Source organism: Elaeis guineensis, chromosome 3, assembly GCF_000442705.2.
Source record: "Elaeis guineensis isolate ETL-2024a chromosome 3, EG11, whole genome shotgun sequence".
In the NCBI taxonomy this organism is placed as follows: Eukaryota; Viridiplantae; Streptophyta; class Magnoliopsida; order Arecales; family Arecaceae; genus Elaeis; species Elaeis guineensis.
In genome coordinates, this window is record NC_025995.2 from 74,388,463 (window position 1) to 74,394,462 (window position 6,000).

The window sequence follows — 6,000 nt, forward strand, 5'->3', positions numbered from 1 at the left end:
ACTGGCATTCATTGCCGGCTGAGAACTAAATCAGAAAGAGGATTTTTGCACCATTCGATGGTCCAGGATTAATCTCAAGTGCGATCCGACAACTGCCATTGATCCTGACTTTGAATAGGAGATCAATATACAATCCAACAGTCCAAATCAAATCTGACGATCTATTCGATGGCTGATATCTTTCTCGACTATGATTAGGAGAAGAGAAGTGATTTTTGATGAAATTTGGGCAGTTTAAAGCAGATCCGACGGCCAAAAAATGCAGACATGGGTTGGACACATTTTTGAGGGGTTTTGGGACTTTGTTTGCTACCAGAAAAAGAAGAAAAATCACCTATAAATAAGAAGATCCGAAAATAAGAGAAAGAGCAAAAGAAAGTAGAGAAAATAAGAAAAAAATAGAAAAAAATAAGAGAGATGTAGGGATCCAAAGAAAAGGAGAGAAGTCAGTTCGCTCACAGAGTACGAAAGAAGAAGAAGAAATCATCAACCATCTTTCCAACGAGACTACGCTGATCAACTTCAGATCTTTATTATAGTTTTATTTTATTTTATTTTATTTTTAATTTTTTGTAATTGAACTTTACTTTTAATTAATGTAAAATTTATTTTTATGTACTTTTAAATTTTTATTCTTTATTTTTATTATAAGTAGAAGCTAAGATCTAATTAGTAGATCTTAGTACCAAATTTATTTTTTATATTTTTAATTTTTATTTTTTAATTTATTTTTTTTCAATTTTTTTTTAAAAAAATTAAAATTTTTAAATTAAAAGCATTGTTCTCTATGGATTTGATCTAACTCACTACTCTCTACATATTTTTAATTTTTTTAGAAGTTAGATTTAATTTGATAATCATGATGTTCTAACACAACATCACGAGCTATCAATTTTTGGTGTCGTTACTGGAGAAGGCACCATTTTTAACATTTGATTTCTTTAATTTTCTTGTGAATACAATTTATTTTTTTTTAATTTTTTATTTTTTTAAAAAAAATAATAAAAAAAAAGAGAAGAAAAGAAGGATGAAATGCTTCAAGTTGGTGAGATCAATCCTAACCCTAAACCACTTTCTTTTTTTTAATGTTAATTATTTTTTTTTAATTAATATAAAATTCATCCATATAAACTTAATAAAAATCGCATGACAAGAGTAGAAACATAATTATTTAGAAGCATTCATCATCTTAGATTTACTTTTGGTAATTGTTGGAGATAAGATAAACTTTCAAGTTTGATTAGTTTTATGTATCTAATTTAGTTGCATAGAATTTTTGTTTGAAATTGATTGTGCATATTTATCTCAAATCAACTTAAGGGCAACACCTATTAATAAGATAAGGTAGAATTTCATTACCTTTTCTTAGCCCAAAAATAACCAACCAGCATTTTATATTAACCCAAGCCTAATTAAAATTTGTAGACCTAGACCCCTAGGATCAATTGAGTTCAGTTAGAGTATTGTGATAAGTCAAGTGCAAAGTAAGTTTGGACTCTCCTCTGAAATTGATGTCTAAGGCAAGAGGTTAAAAAGGCTAAACCTAAGTGGACTCGTAGTTATTTAATTGGTTCTGTTAGCTTATCGGGTCAATCCAATTGATGTCTAAGGTAAGCAATAGGGGGACCCCCACGACGCCACCTCTTATCTGACTAATAGAAGGAAGTGAGAACAGACCCAACTTGCATCTAGGTTGAGCCACTCTACATCAAACTATTAGGTCTAAGAAACTTATAAGTATCTAGGTTTAATTGTTTGTTAACTTGTTTGTATTGAAAAAAAAAAATCTAAACCACACACATTAGGGTTTGCACTAGTGCATGCATGGTAGGAGATCTCTTTTTCTGGACCTCGTTAAATCCAATCTCAAAATTGAACAGTTGATTTACGTTAAACCTGAAAATCAAATGGCTGAAAATCTTGGAGAACCACCTAGGCAGATGAAAAAATATTTTATTCCCTCCACCTATAACCCATCGACTTATATCCACTTATCTGATATTCTTGCAAGTTATTATGAGATCAAGTCGACCAAATCCAGATGCTCTCATATTTCTATGGGAACACCAGTGAAGATCCTTATAAGTATCTAGATGAGTTTTTAAAAATTTGTTTCATAATAAAAATCTAAAATTTTATTGATGATGCATTTAGACTGATCTTATTCTCCTTCTCACTTAAGGACAAAGTCAAGTACTGGCTTGGCACAATATGGAGACCAATCCAAATTTGGGCTGAAATGTAATATAAGTTTCTTAAGAAATTCTATCCATAGGTCGAACCAACACCTTGAGGCAAGCCATCACTAGATTTGCTTAGCTTCCAAGGGAACAAATTCATGAATCATAAAAAAATTAAGGAACTTCTTAGAAAATACCTACACCATGGTCATCTAAGTGGCAAATTGTTCAAGCCTTTTATGAGGGTTTAAGTGACCAGTATAGATAGATGGTTGATGCATCTTGTGGAGGTGCATTCATGAATAAGAGTGAGGATGAAGTCTATACCTTGTTTAATACTTTGAGTGAAAACTCGATCAATCATACTTCATTATCTTCTTATGAAAAGTCAATCCCTCACCAAAAGCAAGTAGGAATCTTTACGATCAAACAATCAGACTCTAGTTCTAAGACTGACTTGAACTTGATAAATAAAGTCAACCTTTTTACCCAGAAGTTGGATCAGTTTCTAATCCTAGATCAACATCTCCTGCACAATGCACACCATCTCTCAATTATCAGGAGATTTTTTTATCTGTGCTAGCCCAGCCCATCATGTAAGTGAATATCCTATGACTGCATAGTTTTCACCTTTCATCTAAGAACAAGTTCAAGCTACCTAAGATTACTTCAAGTCTGTTAATGATCTATTTTCAAATACATATAATCTAGGTTGAAGGAACCACCCTAATATTTCTTAGAGACCCCAACACTCTGGCTCGACCCAAATTCTTCCTATATCAAACTTCCAAAATAGGCCCCAATATCAGAATTATACTTATAATAGAGGTTAATCTAGTCAGTCTATCCAGCTACTATATCACAATCAGCCGTTATACCCACCTCCTCAATAGATCAATCTAGCCGACGATAAATTTAATCAACTCCAACAATTGATTATGAGCCAACAGCAATCTATCGCCAGATTAAAAGTATAAATAGGACAGTTAGCTAAGTCTACCATGAGAAGAGAACAGGTCAATTGTTAAGCCAATCGATATCAAATCTCAGAAACAATCCATCCACCCACCAACCATCTAGACCTAGTCATCAATCCAATGTCCCACCTAAGAATCCCTAATTTGAGAATGCTAAAGCAATTTTTGAGCTTAGAAGAGATAGGATTCTTAAGGATCATATCAAGACCAGATGAGAGAGGCTAGTAGTGATGGTAGCCAAAATAAAAATTTAGAAGAAGAGGTTAGTACTAAGACTAACCCAATAGGAGAATCTGAGCCTGAAAGTGGTATTGATGCTGGTTCTAATTTGAATGAAAAAAATAAAGAAAAGAATAGAGCAAATGAGTTACCCAAGACATATAAACCAAGAGTTTCGTTCCCATCAGCCCTAAAAGTTGGTTCTTTCCATAAAAAGTAAGGAGCATGCAATGAAAAGCTAATAGAATTGTTTAAGCAAGTTTACATTAATCTATCTCTCCTCGATGCATTCAACACATTCCGGCTTTGCTAAAATTCTTAAGAACTATGAACCCAAAGGTGTGAGTCGCGAACCACAAAGAGAATTGTGCTGTCTAAAGATGTAAGTACAGTCCTGTTAAATGCATTACCTCAAAAAATAAAAGATCATGGTGCTTTGATTTCATGTGTTATAGGAGGCATCACCTTTGACCGAACTTTGTTAGACTTAGGAGCTAGTGTGAACCTATTTCCAACATCGATCTATGAACAATTTTGGGATAGAAAAATTGAAATCCATATCGATTATTTTGCAACTAGCTGATAGATTTATAAAGACCCACGTGGTTTGATTGAGGATGTCATAGTCAAAGTAAACACATGCTATTTTTCAGTAGACTTCCTCATACTTAATATGGAACTATCCCAAGAGCTGAATCAAAATCTTATAATTCTAGGTCGTCCATTTCTAGCAACTACCAATGCCAATATCAATTGTAAAATAGGAGCCATGAATTTTTTTTTTGAAGATCAAAAGGTAAGAATTAATATTTTTAATACCTCGAAGTATGCTCAAAAGGAGAAAAGCTGTTCAGTAATTGATCTGATCGATAAGATAGTTGAAATCAATTCCTCCTTAGATTTGATGGAAGAAGATTTTCTGGATGAGCCCATTGAAGAAATCCAAAATCAGGAGGTGAATGCCTTGCTTGATTCACCTCACCCATCACATTCACTATCTTGGTCAATGAGAATTGAGCCTTTATCTAAGTTAGAAACTGAACCACTACATCCTTCAATTCAAGCCCCACTAAATTTGAACTAAAACTTTGCCTGAATCACTTAAGTACGTATTTTTAGAATCTAAAAAAACTCTGCTAGTAATCATTACTTCTAACCTAACCCCTGAGCAGGAAGACCAATTGTTGAATATGTTAAAAACACATAGAGAGGTCATAGATTGGATCGTTGCTGATTTAAAAGATATTAGTCTATCGATATGCATGCACTATATTTATACAGAAGACAATACCAAACTAACCCAGAGATGCAAAGACAACTCAACTCGAATATGTAGGATATAGTCAAGGAGGTAATTAAATGGTTAGATACTGGTATCATTTATCCTATTTCTGACAGCCACTAGGTGAGTCCCACTCAAGTTGTTCCAAAAAATCTGGACTCACGATTGTCTGCACCGACTATGGAGATCTAGTGCCAACATGATTTTTCATTGAGTGCGTTCTGTATAGATTATAGAAAACTTAATGCAGTTATCCGTAAAGACCATTTTCTCTTATCCTTTATTGACCAAATCTTAGAAAGACTAGCTGGCCAACAATATTTTACTTTTTATATGGATACTCAGGATACAATCAGGTAGCAATCTACCCCGAAGATCAGAAAAAGACCATCTTCATATGCCCCTATGGAACCTTTGCTTTTTGGAGAATGCCTTTTGGACTGGTAATGCACCCACGACCTTTAGAAGGTACATGATGTCAATATTTTCGGATATGGTAGGAGATTTCTTAGAGATTTTTATGGATGATTTTTCAGCCTTCAGAGAATCTTTTGAAAATTACCTCAATAATTTGAAGAAAATGTTAAAACGATGCATTAAAGCCAATCTAGTTTTAAGTTGGGAGAAGACCATTTTATGGTTCAAGAAGGGATTTTTTAAGACATATTGTGTCAAAGAGAGGGATTGAGGTTGATAAAACAAAGGTTAAACTGATTTCTAAACTTCCTCCATCCACTTCTGTCAAACAAATCCGATCTTTCTTTGGCCATGTAGGATTCTACCATCACTTCATCAAAGACTTTTCCAAAACGTCCCATCCTTTGTGTAATCTACTTGCTAAGATGTTCCTTTTAAATTTGATGAAGAATATCTTAAGTCTTATGAGTTCGTAAGAGAAGTTGTGACCAAAGCTCCAATCATCCAACCACTAGACTGGTCATTACTTTTTGAGATCATGTGTGATACTTCAGATTTTGCCATAGGAGTTGTTTGGGCCAAAGGATAAACAAATATCCCGTAGTGATTTATTATGCCAGCAGAACTCTGAATGAAGTTCAAATGAATTATACCACAACTGAGAAAGAGTTACTAGCTATAGTATTTGCCCTAGAGAAGTTTCGATCATACCTATTAGGATCAAAAATCATGATTTATTCGGATCATGCGGCTTTGAGATACCTGCTCTCAAAGAAAGATGCTAAACCATGATTAATTAGATGGATCTTACTGCTACAAAAATTTGATATTAAAATTCGAGATAAAAAAAATCTGAAAATATTGTAGTAGACCACCTATCTAAGATTTTAATTGAAGATTGTGAACCTGCATCAATTGAAAAATC